Here is a 14195-nt window from a genome sequence, read left to right as displayed (position 1 = left end):
TGCACGTAAAAGTATTGTTGTATCTTAAGGTATCCATGATAGATCCAGAGATAAGAAATCTCATAGTCCATATTTTCTGATTTAGTATTCTTCACTACCTTGAGCAATTTGGATCCTTTACATTCTGTGTCCCAGATCCTATTCCTCCACCTCATGTCAATGTGCTTTTTAATACGGTGTCTAGATGAATGTGGATCTGAGCTGGTGTCATAACTGGGTGCAATACACACATTGGTGAATCCTATTATGCAATCCAAGAGCTGATGTCCTCATAGTAATCTACATACACATTTCTTTCTATACATCCCTGACTTCACTGATATTAACCAGCTCGCACAAACATTCCATTTGCTCTCTGGATTACATGTGGAGTTTTAACAAATCTAAACACCTACACCAGATAACGCACTGATTGATCTGGCTCTCCTTGAACAGAGAGAATGGCTGGAAAGATGAGGCAAAGCAAGGGTGTGGTGAATTATCAACCAAAAATTCAAATATTTTCCAGTTCAGTGGAAAACGGAGTTTGGGAGAGATGCATAAGCACAGCTGTGATGAACTCAGTAGGCCAGTGAATGTCAGCAGTGCTCTCTACAATAGCAATAAGAAAATCAATTATTTCCAACATGAAAAACACATGTAAGAGAAGTCTCTCTTTCTCTCTCTCTTTCTCTCCCTGCTTCTTTCTCTCTCTCTCCCCTCGACCTCTCTCTCACTTGCTAGTTGTTCTACTTCATGTGTGGTTTTCTTTTTTAAGACGAGATGTGTTATTTTTATGGATATTTTCTATATGCTTTCCAATCGCCATAAGCTCCTTTAAAATGTAAATGTGATAAAGATTCACTTAGAATTAGTCTGAATCCATAGCAGAATCGCAGCCTAAAATATGGTAACATTCTACAATTGTAAAACACAATGCACAGTTTCTTTGCTATTCCTAGAGAGGTAGATCAGTTCACTTAGTTTACATGGGTGGAACCATATTTAGAGAGCTGCGTTCCCTTTAAAAGAATTTGAACAAATACCAATAGGTGTGTAGAGCCAGAAATATGGTTGAAAAATGTCATGTCGTAGTTGAAGGACTTGGGTGTGTCTAATCATAGATATCCAAGATTGAAGCAATGACATTGGTAGTGGGACATGATAGGCAAATATCTGAGTGATTATTATGACCAATTCTTCAAGAGCTTTTCTTTAATTACTTCTTAGTTCCCAAGGTGGAGTTAATTGTCCTCTTAATTTTGTTCCTATGGAACTATATTAATAACCACTTCTTTTTAGCCTATAAATTTGGCTTTTGGACAAGACTCACATTTCCTTGATGTTTAGTAAAATGAAGTGTGGTACAACATAACCATTTTAGAAACATGAAATATCTCTATTCCTATGTATATATTTTTATATCCTTTGCTGTTAAGCCTTGTATTTTTCAGCTGAAAATTACCCCAAGATTGAACAGAAAGTTCAAAGAGGTTACATGACTTTCAAAATTACTCATTGGAATTGGAACTAAATAGTATACTTGCCAAAAATTTTCACTATGTTTTCCACTTAGATTAGTCACTGATTATGGTAACAATATTTGTATACAATTTAGAAATTAGGTGAATATAAATTTGGCACTTAATTTTGTATTTTTTTCCTAATGAGGAGATTGTAAAAGAATGGAGAAAAGGGAAAGAAAGTTATAGAGTTAATGGTCAATTAAGAAAAATATTATACTTTTGATTTTTTGGTTTATCATTAATCTTTAGATAATTTCTGGTATTGTAATTTTAAAAATTTTGAGGAAATACTCATTAACTTATACTGAATGATGAGTTCATTCTTAGAGCATGCAAGAGAATTTACATGTGTTTGTGTGTTTACCAGTTTATACATATGTCTGTATGTATATTTATATATATATATATATACCTATAAAGGTGACGAAAATTTGAGCAAGTATAATTTCCTGGAAACTACCTTAATGTACATGTATGAATTGTGAAATTTTCTGAAATATTATTATGTCCTCCTGAATGAAGTCTTTATATACTTATGTTTCAGTGATAATTATTTGCCATCATAATTATTATTGTAATTATATTTGAAAATTCATAGAAAGTTGGAATTCATTTCATTAGCTAACACACTGACTCATCCCACAACAACGTAATTTACTTTATAAATTTTGCCACAAAGATGACACAGAGGCTAGGATACAACATTTTGTAGGAATTCAGGAGTTCCCTGTTGGGTCTTCAGCTAACTTAATCATTCTCCGGATTGAGGCTCCACTCTGCAAATCCCACTAGAATCTCTATCAAATATAATTTGTCATCTGAGTCATACTTAGGAATTTTCAGCAGTATCCAACACAGCTGCAATAGCTTTTCAAATGTAGCCAATTTTGTCTGAAGATAAAAAGAAGGCCCAAATCACAATCTTCTGATAGAAGCATGAGATAAGACAAAGCCAAACTTTTTGGATTTTCATGCTTTAAACAGAGACTAATTTTAATTTCTATCAATATTTTTAATATTCATATACTCAATGGGGGCCCAGAATTATTTTAATACAAATAATTCTTAAGGACACAGAGATTTAGAGCCTTCTGTCTCTCTCCCCAAATAAATGAAACTAAATGTGGCCTTACCATGTTTAACTTCTCAAGGCTATTACTCTATACTACCAACCCCTCTTGAGGTCAGCATTATTGCTCATGTCAAAAATATTCTACTGAATTGTCTGAAGACTTTATGGTTTGTCTATATGTTTAATCATGTTTACATAAGCTCTATATTTAGATATGCTATTGGTCTATGGAATAATACCAACAATAAATCCTTGGTAGAAGGAGGCTGTAGCAAATAAGCTCCTTTTGTTTCCAAGGATCTAACTAAGTGTTGCCCTCTGGAGTGTCAGTTTTCATGTGGCAATGTCTATTGCAGTAGCTTTGCTTTATAATTATTGATGTATTTATTTTATTTCTTCTATAGGCCATTCCAAATTTTTTTTTTTTTTACCCCAAACCTTAAGATCATGCATAGCAGCAAGCATAGTCCCTTGTACATAATAGGTATTGATATATGTAAAAAAGAATGACTGGTTGGAATGGAGTATTTAAAACATTAGGCATTGTCTTTCTGTGATTTTGGAGCCTGTAGAGACATGCTGGAAAGAGGATTTCTAAAATGATAGGTATGTTTGCAAAGCTGTGGTCCAAAGCCATTTTTATTGGCTTAAGTGGGGTTTCTGGAACCAGAGGGAGGGCACAGCTCTTGTTAAAAATCAAAATGCTTATTATGCCTGAGATAAAACTAAATTCGATTTGAGCAAGAAATGTGCTGATGTGTACAAAGCAAAGAATAACAAAGTGACTCCTGGTGGCAAACCAAACAAAACTAGAGTAATTAAGGAAAGGTCACTTGTGCCCATGGAAATAGTGGCATGGTTCATGCCAAATTCTGAAGAGATCTTCCTGCTATGGCCATTGGACACAGAATCCATATGATGATATACCCTTCAAGGATTTACACTTACTGAAAAGTAAATGAATAAAAGCCTGGAAGGAAAAATTAGGCATTTAATAATATAGGCATTTCTTAAAATTTACAAGACCCAGACCAGAAATCTGCCTCTACCCTTCACCATTTTACTGATGTGAGCTACATTCATAAAGCAATTAAGTCAAAACAATTGGCTAATGGAAACAAACCACTCCAAGTAGAATACTTCCACATAAAAATTATGCCATCTCAATTATTCAGTGTTAATCTTCAGGTGATGCCGAAGAGATTACTATTACTTTATTTCTATTCTTTCATATCCAGCCATCCTCTCATCCCACACCCCACCCCAATAAGAGACTCTTTTAGTTAATTTCTGATATGCAATTCATCCTGTTTTAGGTGCTACCTTTTAAACAAATGGAATGGCTCTTTTTGCAATACCTAATATATTTATTTGTTTCCATGCCTTTTCTTATGCTGCCTTTGTCTGAAATGCTCTTTGCTCATCCCTACGTGCTCAAATCTTACTCAGTTTTCAAGACTCTACCCAAAGATCCCCTAACATAGGAAATCTTTCTGATCCCCCCTGTTGAAATCATTCTCTTCCTCCTCTCAGCTCCTTTACCTTTCTTATGATTCTTAGTTTATCTTAATTTATAGCTTTTTGTCTCCTTTACTAGACTGAAAACTACTTCAGAGCAAGATTCTAATTTATTCATCATTTTGTGCCCCATAATAGTTATTACATGGCTTTGCATATAGAGAGCAATAATAAATATCAAATGGTGTGTGATTTAAGATAGGAAACAATCCAGTAAAATACATATGAAGTAATATTTTTTTGTATTCTTTAGAACTCATGTAATTTTTAGTAATTTAATTATTTCCAGTATTTCCATCATTCTGAAAAAAGGAAGGTCACTTTCTCCAGCCTAGGAAGTCTTTGGATTCATAATGGATTTTTAAAACTTCCAGATGTTATGAATTATTTCTAAAATAGAAAGAAAAAAAACAATAGAACTGGTTAGCAAACAAATTAAAAGCAGTCAAACTCTGTGTTTACCACAAGTATCACAAATAAGAGACCATTAAAAAAATTTTAAAATGGAAATAAATTTTACAGGTAATTTACCACAAATTATAAGAGAGAATGACAGAAAAGTCAAAAGTTAATTTCAAAATGAATTTAAATAATTGAACTAGAAATGCATCACAATTTTAATTTGCTTTTTTTTAAGGATAAAAATAAAATGCCATATATATGAGAATCATGAGAACAAAATGCTTCAAAGAGGAATTTTTGCCTTTTATTTGTTTGAATTTGCTTCCCACGATTCAATTTCCTTGCAGTTGAAATTTTAAAAAGGAAAAAAAAAGTAAAATATCAAATTAAAATACTGAAATTTCCCTTCCACAAATACAGACACCCCACATGTAATGTAAGACAAATGTGTAAAGCTTTATTTTGTATTGCTTGATTTTTCTGGTTTAATTCTCTGGGGAAGTATGGAAATTTCAGTCTGCTTAGTTGAGTATGTCAAGGGATATATAAAACAGGGGACAGTATCCTCAGAGATCTCTTGCATGTAAGAAGTGGAATCTATTCTTTGATTGTTACGGGCAAGGTTAGCTGAAAAGTGGGCAGCCACATTGACCTAGATTCAGCATCAGGATTGTATCACTCTTGATGACTGCCTGGTGTGAGCTGAAACAGTCATTCCCAAAATTTTAGTTAGGGTGTGATTGACAGTGGGAGGCCAACAGCTGAAGGTTAGTAGTTGGAGACAGCACTGATCACATTAAGTAGGATTCTATGAGAGTTCCCTGACCTTCCCTATCTCCCAACTTGAAATGGTATAAGCAACATACTTTCATGATAAGGAAGAGAAGAAAAAAGAAAGAAATATGTTTGCTAGTTATTAGTTATGATGACTAATTAAGAGGAAATTCATAGCTAAAATAAGGAACTTGAATTATTTTAAAATTTCAAAATTACTATTTCCTGTTTGAAACAGAATTAAGAACTGATGGATTTTTGAAATCATTATCGATTTAGTGGGGGAAAAAAGAGGGGATGCATCTTGGGAGATTTTACTAAAATTAACATCACGCTGAAGAAGGTAATTTTATATCCCCACTTTTTGCTATAGCCAACACTAGAGCAGAATATGGCCAGACAGTCAATTGGGACAGCATGACACACCACTGGAAAAAATGATGTTGAGTGCAAAGTTACAAGAAAAGTAAAATCATTGTTGAAGCCACGTTAGCATACCCTGCTCATAATTATATCGGATTCTCTAGACACTTCTTTTGGAAGATTCCCCAAAACAAAAGCAGAGAAATTACATAAATGGTTTTCCAGTCCAACCTTTCTGATTTAGTGTGTCATAAGTTGCTTGCAGTATTTCTCCAAGTAGGGGATCCAGGAAAATTTCTAGGGGTTGTGGATTTTGGAATTTCACCAAACTGCTAATGATTGAGGCCATACTAGTTAGTAAAAATCTTTCCTAGCTGTTAATAAAAGGGAAGCATGACAAGTGAACTAAAATAGACAAGTGAACTAGAGGAAACAATAGCAGTAATGATAACCAGTTAACCACTTGGGTACCTACGTATGCCCATCATGGTGTTAGCTTTCTTCATTATTGTTCTTCCCAGCACTATATTGGCGTAGTTAAATTTTCTTCTCCTTGGCTAAGAAAGATAAAAATAACACTTCTCATGTCCTCTTCTCAATAGCTTAGAACTTAGAGGAAATGAACATAAAGAGTTTGAGTCAAAGGAATATTAATTCGCAGGATTTAAAATATTGAAAAGGATGCCAAAGTTTGGGCCATATTGAATGGCTACATTCCAAAAGTGCTTAATTTATTTTCTGGTAGTTGTTTATTTATTAAAATAATTTACTTGATTAGTCAGAATTATTACTTTTTATTTTCTGAAAGATTTTAAGCTCCATGGGAAAAGGGTTGTGCCTGTTTCTCTGGTACCTAGTACACAGTCTCAAAGAGCAGGTACTCAGTAAGGACCTACTGGCTGATTAGATGCTGAGAATCTAGTCCAATACCAATGATTTTAAGCTTTCTGGTGATTTCAATATTTTTCCAGTCTAATTTATACAATTTAAGTTAAATTAAAAGCCTCCCAGTTCTCAACTTTGAATAATGGTTTCATCAGGATATCGTCACTTTGGAATAAAAGTATCCATCTATAAAGTCTTAAGACATTTTTCTTCTTTGCTTTTTTTAAATTTCAAAATAGAGTCCCTGCTAAGTGAAAGAAATACAAGAAAACTCAAAAAAATTGCCAGAGGCAAGTTTATTAACATTTTTCCAAAGCATATCTTGTTTGAACTGTTTATTTTGGACCACTATCTAAAAGATAATTTTTTTGTTTGTAAGAAAAAAAATGGCCTGTAATTGTTAGTTTGTGTAAAGGCAATGAATGGAGTTGAGTGAGAAAGAGGAAGAGAGTCTCCCACAATTAAACTATTCTCAGAATTTTTTTTTTTACTGTACCACTAAGTCCTAAAGAGGGATAGGCAGAGATTCACTCATCCCAAAATAAAATCCGAAAAATATTAAGTATCTAATGCCTGAGGCAGCTCCTGGCACATAAGGTGTTCAATAAATATCTGTTTAGTGGCTAAATTATGAAGTGGATTTAAATGTTTTGGTTTTATTAGTATATAAAATGTTATTATCATGGAAAAAATAATTGTGCATGATTTTCTATAATTAAAACAATAAGCAAAGCCCTTCTTGAATAATAATAATAATGATGATAATAGCAATTCTTATGTAGTGCTTCCTATTACTAATAATAATGATAAAGCAGTTCTTATGTAGTACTCACACCTATTCTAAGCTTTATATATATAACAATTATATATGCACTTAATATAATATATAAAAGTAAAATGTATGTATTTCATGTAATCCTTATCACCACTCTATGAGCATGTACTACTTTTTATATCTGTTTTACAAAGGAGTAAAATGACTTGCTAAAGATGACATGGTTAGTGAACTGGCAGAGTCAAGTTTCAAATCCAGTAAGTTTGGTTCTGAAATCTATTCTTTTAATCCCTAAATATTATGTTGAATTTAGTAGCCCTAAATGCTTTTAAACAGATTAGAACTTTATATTCAAATGAGCGTTTTCTTCTTCAATGAAAAATTTTGGGTAACTATACCATACTTAGCTCATTTTTTTTTCTCCCTCAATTATGTATTCATTTGAAACACTATTTTGAATGTTTTCATTGGTGGGTTCATTGAAGGTAGGCTTAATTTTTTTAAACTACCAAAAACAATTTGTTGCAATTTCTGGTAAATAAATAGGATTAAATGAGTTTGACATTGCATTAAGAAACAAACATGAATATAAGGTAATGATTCTAATTTTCTTGCATGTCTCATAAAATGATTTTAAAGACAATCCCATAGTGTAATGGATCCAAATGTGCTTTTGAAAAAATGAGGATAGAGTCATAGATGTATTTTTTTCTTTTGTGCTAGTAAAAAGGAAAGACTAGAAGAAAAAACCTTAATACTATATGGAATTTAAAAGTCAATGGGAGTCCTTTAAATCTATTGTCTTAAATCAAGAAAGCGTGAATATACTTTGGAAGACAGAAGTCTGTGTTAGTACAATCTCGTTCTTTTACTAAATTATATTTTAACCCTATTTTTGTTTTTCTCAGAACCTGTTAGGGCAATCCAAGTTTTACTGTAGTCAGTATTAAGCTTGAATTAGCCAAGCAACCAGAATGTGAAAAATTAGGCTTTCTCTCCCCTTAGAGAGAGAAACTGTACAAAATGATCCCACCCTGAGAGTGCAGAAAAAACACAGTTTCCAACAAAGCTTACATATGTGGCAGAGATCTGTCCCAAGATGACGTACTTAGACAAATATTTCCAAAAGGATCATAGGCTTTATTTATTTTTTTTACAATAGTATTCCCTAAACTTTCCAACATTTCTCAGCTTGGTCTATTCTTTATCACTTTCTCTTTTCACATTTTTCAAAAGTGACCTTGATTAATTTTTAATTTCTTCAAAGAAAATTTTTTTCAAACAACGTTTTTATTTTGATGTACATTCTTATTCAGTGTCATGAAGCAATTGAAGAACATGAAAAACAGTTAAACTGGAAGACATTGTGGATTATTAACAGTTAAATAAATTCAAGAAGCTAACCACATTCTAATTTTTATTTGATATATATATTTTTTACTTTAATTATTTGAGAGATGTCCCATTTGCTCTCACTTTATAGATTATTATTTTCGAGGACATTATCCACATTCCACATTTGTTGCCTCCAAATTACTTTCTTACAATTCAATAAGTGCTTTCGGATGAATAGTATAACCACACATAGACTTTGTTTTCTTAGTATAGCTTTTTTCTCCAACTCAAGCAGGCTTTGCCTAATATAATAGCATTGTGACTCACTTGCCTTTTCTGTGCTTACGCTTCCACCTTTGTGCATACTGCATGCCTACTCCCTTAATCATTAAGACTTGGGATATAAGGTTCTGGCCAGCAGTAAGCTTTCTAAGAATGAAGCCTCAGGTCTATTGATCATGAGAACAATAAGTTTCAGTTAAACTAAGGATAACATCTTGGCTTCAGGTGTGTTTCAGCCTTAGACCCATGGGAACAACCCACTGACCACCTTCAGGGGATCAGACAGGAAAATGCTATGGGTGACTCGTGTCCTGTCCAATCAATAGCACCCAGAACCCCAAATCCCCTTACTTTCTATGACTAATAATTCTTCCCCTATGTAACCTATCCCCTAGAGGCCATGGGGGAGCCAGGTCTTTGATCAGTAGCTCTCTTATGTCTCCAGGACTTGCCACTCTATAATAAATCTTTACTTTCTTTGCTGCAAAACCTGACTTAGATGCTCACAGGGGCATTTAGGTGCATGCCGGCAGATGGACTCCTTTGGTAACAATAGTGGCATCTAGTTGATGGCTCAAATCATTTCCATTTAATTAATTAATCATGCTGTCAAATACCTACTGTGAGCAAGGCAAGCTTTAAACCAAAAAGTATTGTACTTGCCCTAAAGAGATTAAATCTATTTAATATTGAACAAATCACTTGGCCACTGGGCATAAATTCATTTATGAAATGGTAAGGTTAACATATTTTGACTAGTTTATTCTACTTAGAACATTCAATAATTTTCTTTAAAAAATCATATGGCAAGCTTTTTTTTTTCCCATTTAAAAAGAAATTTCTATTATTTTCTCCAAATTTTTTCCCTCCTATAATATATTTTATATCTATTGACAAGTTTCTGTTTTCCAACTAGCTCCCTTAGAAATAGATGCATCTTTTCTCTAGATATAACAGAATATTATTCTTTTTCCTTGAGTACATTATTATAAAACACAGGTAAAGAGAACCAAACCTTTCTTTACATTGCACATGAAATGTTTTCTCAACTGTTCAGCTGTTTAAGCTCTCTCTGGAGCTGACATGTATGTTTTTCACTTACAGGTCATGTTAGATTTGTTTATACTTTAAAATAGAGGATTATATATACTCTAAATTAATTTTTTATTGTTATTATTTTATTATGCTTGAGTTTATTTTTGTTTTCAGTTGGAGTAGACTGATTAATTGATGAGTCTTAATTTTTTAATGGGATGCTTCAAAATGAGGAAATACACTTACAAACTCTCACTAATAGTAGATGACATTAATTTTTTTGTTGTTGTTCTGTACAGTTTTGTCAAATAAGCCTAGAAAAAGGAAGAAAGAAGCCTACATTTTCATTCCAACCATAATGTTTCTTATACCAAGAAATCAAGGAAATTTACATCAAGAGTTGTAGGATTTTTAAAATTAGTATTAGCTACATGATAAATAATTGGAACTTAATTTTCACGATCCAGAAGTGGGGTAGTTAGTCTATTAGCTTTGTTGAATTGCTGCAGGCTCACCAATTGAGTCTGATTCATATTGTCCTATAGAAAACCCAAGGTTTTGCATGACTGCATTATTCTAGCATTTCAAATTGAATGCTTCAGTCTGACTTAGGAAAGTGCTAACAGTATTGTAACCCTTATTTGTATAGAGAAGAGTGAATATGCTTAAAAATGATAGGACATAAATCTCAAAATTACTACCTTGCAATTGGATAGTTCTACATATCTGGTGCTAACTGGAAATGCTCAGCTTTCTTCTTGATACTGAAGAGTTCATGTTAGTTTTGACAAAGTCTCTCATATTATCCTTTGCTGAATAAGTGAAAATCCCTTGGTGAAACGATATTGAAATAAGAGGTATGAAGTCAGTTTGATTAATACTCCTATAGAATAATGACTAATAGATGCAGCAGAAATTTTTATCAAATTTGTAGGTGATACAGAGCTCCACGTTACATGATAGCATTAGGATTACAAATCTAAGAATATAGTGATCGTGGGCTTTTTATACGACACAATAAAGTTGTGTAAGAGATAAGTATAAAAGCATTAGTAAAAACTGATTGCACAAGGATATGGAGAAAAGAAATATAGTCGCATTATCGTAGTTGATGTAAAAAAAGAGACAAAAACAGTTGGAAGGTTTTAGTTAATCCTTTAGTGAGTGTCTATAATGTGCTCAACATTATGCTAGGCATAGGGCTTAGTGATGAAATAGACCTGTTCAATGTCTTTAATAAGTCTACAGTCTGGGGTAGAAGAAGCAATTTCAACTCAGACCGATAAATGTTATGATAAAGGTGTTTACCTACAAAGAATACATAATCCAGTATGTCTTGCTATCCTTCACCCTCTTCACTATCTGGAAAAGACTGAACCAAATGGTACCATTTCTACTTTTTCAACCATCCAGAATAGTCTTATAAATGTAAAATTGAGCAATAATACACACTGAAAACCAAGGAGCTTTCACAATACTTTCTCCCTCTCCTTGATAAGCAACGGACTTGCATTCAGGTTATGTACCCCAGTAGCTTTTATATGAGAGAAAGTAGGACAAAGGATAGATAGAAAGAATATAAGAAGTGCGTTAGTTTTTTCTTATATCTAGATCATATCTCAATATCCTATAAATACTCAGAGTTGGAGCAAACACATCCACAAAAGCCATTATCCTCTGAACAAGCCCCATTCCATAGTACTATGAATAATATTAACAATGAGAGAGAGATGTGATATACTATATTGTAATGCATTTGAGAAAGAGTTCTGTCAAATGCTATTTTAAAAAATTTATTTATTTTCATTAGTTTCAAGTATACAGTACATTGGTTAGACATCCATATAGTTAATAAAACGATCCCTCCAATTGCTCTCTCCCTTCTCTTACCCTCCACCTAACCGACGTTAGGGAATGTTAACTGCATTCCCAATGTTGTGCTCTCCATCTCCGTGACCATCCATCAGCTATGAATTTGTACTTCTTTAACCCTTCACTCCATTTTCCCAACCACCCCACCCCCCTCCCCTCTGTCCGTTACCAAATTGTCTACTATATTTGTGAGTCTGTTTTTGATTAGCTTGTTCTTTTTATTCCTTAGATTCTGCATATAAGTGAAATCATATAGAGTTTGTCTTTCTCTGTCTGACTTAAATACCTTCTAGGTCCATCAAAGCAATATCTTTTTCTATACCCTTCCTTTTAGTCTCTGTGTGTCTTTTTATCTGAAGTAAGTCTCTTGTAGGCAGCTTATGTAGGGGTCTTGTTTTCTTATCCATTCAGCCACTCTATCTTTTGGTTGGAGCACTTAATTTTTTTCCATTTGAGATACTTTTTGATAGGAATGTAGTTGTTACCATTCTTTATTCCTGTTTTTGATACATGTTTTTTCTTCTTAATGAAGTCCCTCCAACATTTCCTGTAATACTGGCTTGGTGGTAATAAATTTTTTTAGCTTATTTGTGTATGGGAATCTCTTTATCTGTCCTTCACCTCTAAATGACAGCTTTGCTGGATAAGTTATTCTTGGTTGTAGATCCTGGGTCTTCATCCTGTCAAATATTTTTTGCCAAGCCCTTCTGTCCTACATAGTTTCTTTTGAGAAATCAGCTGCCAGTCTTATGGGTTTTCCCTTATAAGTAACTATCTATTTTTCTCTTGCTGTTTCTAATATTCTTTCTTTGTATTTAACCTTTGGCATTTTAATTATGATGTGTCTTAGTGTGGGCCTCTTTGGATCCCTGAGTTTTGGTATTCTCTGAGCTTCCTGGGGTTTTATGTCCATTTCCTTCACCAGGTTAGGGAAGTTTTCCATCATTATTTCTTCAAACAGCTGTTCAACATCTTGATTTTCTTCAGTTATGCCGATCAGACAGATATTTGGACCCTTAATAGTGTCCCATATGCTCCTTAAATTATTTTTATAGTCTTGGCATCTTTTTTCTTGCTATTGTGATTGAATGTCCTTGGCTTTCCCATCCTCTAGATAGGTCATTTGATCCTTTTCTTTATTCACTTTGTTTATTCCTTTGTTTATTCCATTTAATAAACTTCTCATCTCAGATAATGTGTTCTTCATTTTAGACTGGTTCTGTTTTATAATTTCTATTTCTATTTTTTGTTTTTTATCTCTTTGTTGAAGTTCTCATTGAATTTATCTACACTTCCCAAAAGTTCATTGAGTATCTTTGTAACCAGTGTTTTGAACTCTGCATCTGTTAGATTACTTGACTCCATTATATCTGGATCTCTGTTCTGTTCTGTCATATGGTTTCTGCTTCTTTGTCTTCTCATTTTGGCTGCCTTTCCATGTCTATTTCTATGTACTGAGCAAAGCTCTTAAGTCTCCCAGTCTTATTAGTGTGGATTTGTGAAGTAGGTGTCCAGTGGCACAGTCCTGAGGGGTTCAGCTGCAGGCCAAATTTAGCCCAAGCCTCTGCCCCTCCAGGGCCATCTCTTAAGATTCAGCAAGCAATCCACAGATGTTGTACATATAGTTGCCTCAAAAGGCCACACCAGAAACTGAGGCCAGCTGCCTCCAGTGTGAGTCTAGGCGCTGCTCAACAAGGAGCACCAGACTCGCTGATGATATACCTGGATATGGCTTGGGTGGGGCTGGTAGTTGGGGGAGGCGGGGTTTCAGAGAATCCTTTTGGCAGAGCAACCTCTGTTATCCGGTTTGATGATGTCTCGGCTATGGTGGCACTGTGTCTGCACACTGGGAGCGGGGAGAGCTCAACAGGGAATAATGGATACCGCCGGCACTTTGTACAGAGCGAATCTTGCTTCGGCCCTCACTCTGACAATGTCTCCCTGTAAGTCCCTGGTGCCCCCTGCATGCAGCCGAATGGGCACTGGTGCTCAGAGTGAGCAGGTTCATCACCGCAAAAATCCGCTCACGGATGAGGCCCCTTTAAGAGACTTCTGCGCTGCCGCTCCTGCTGCCGCAGCCTCTGTCTTAGCCGCTGGAGATCAGGCAGCCCAGCATCCTCACCCCGTCCTACCTTCTGCAGGGTGATTTCTTGGCTTTCTCCCTAGTCGTATGGCTTGTTCATCAAGATCCCAGGTGAGTTTTCCTTGCTGCTTGCTCCTTGTTTCTGTCGCAACTCTGTTTTGGTCACCAGAAGGATGAACAGAGCCTCTATCATCTACACCATTTTTTTTCCTGCCCTCAAATGTCTATTTTTATAGTAATCTAGGTATGCTTTATCCTAAGATCCCTTCCCCCCTCCCTCTCTCCTCCTCCTCC

At 34.5% G+C, this 14195-nt stretch overlaps 1 pseudogene; it reads left to right on the top strand.

Moving 5' to 3' along the window:
- Nucleotides 1-3185: 3185 nt before the first annotated feature.
- Nucleotides 3186-3528, top strand: LOC120587715 (60S ribosomal protein L35a-like; annotated as a pseudogene).
- The last annotated feature ends 10667 nt before the right edge of the window (nt 3529-14195 follow it).

Source organism: Pteropus medius, unplaced genomic scaffold (genome assembly GCF_902729225.1).
Source record: "Pteropus medius unplaced genomic scaffold, Ma_sr-lr_union100, whole genome shotgun sequence".
In the NCBI taxonomy this organism is placed as follows: domain Eukaryota; kingdom Metazoa; phylum Chordata; class Mammalia; order Chiroptera; family Pteropodidae; genus Pteropus; species Pteropus medius.
This window is presented reverse-complemented; position numbering and strand designations above follow the sequence as displayed.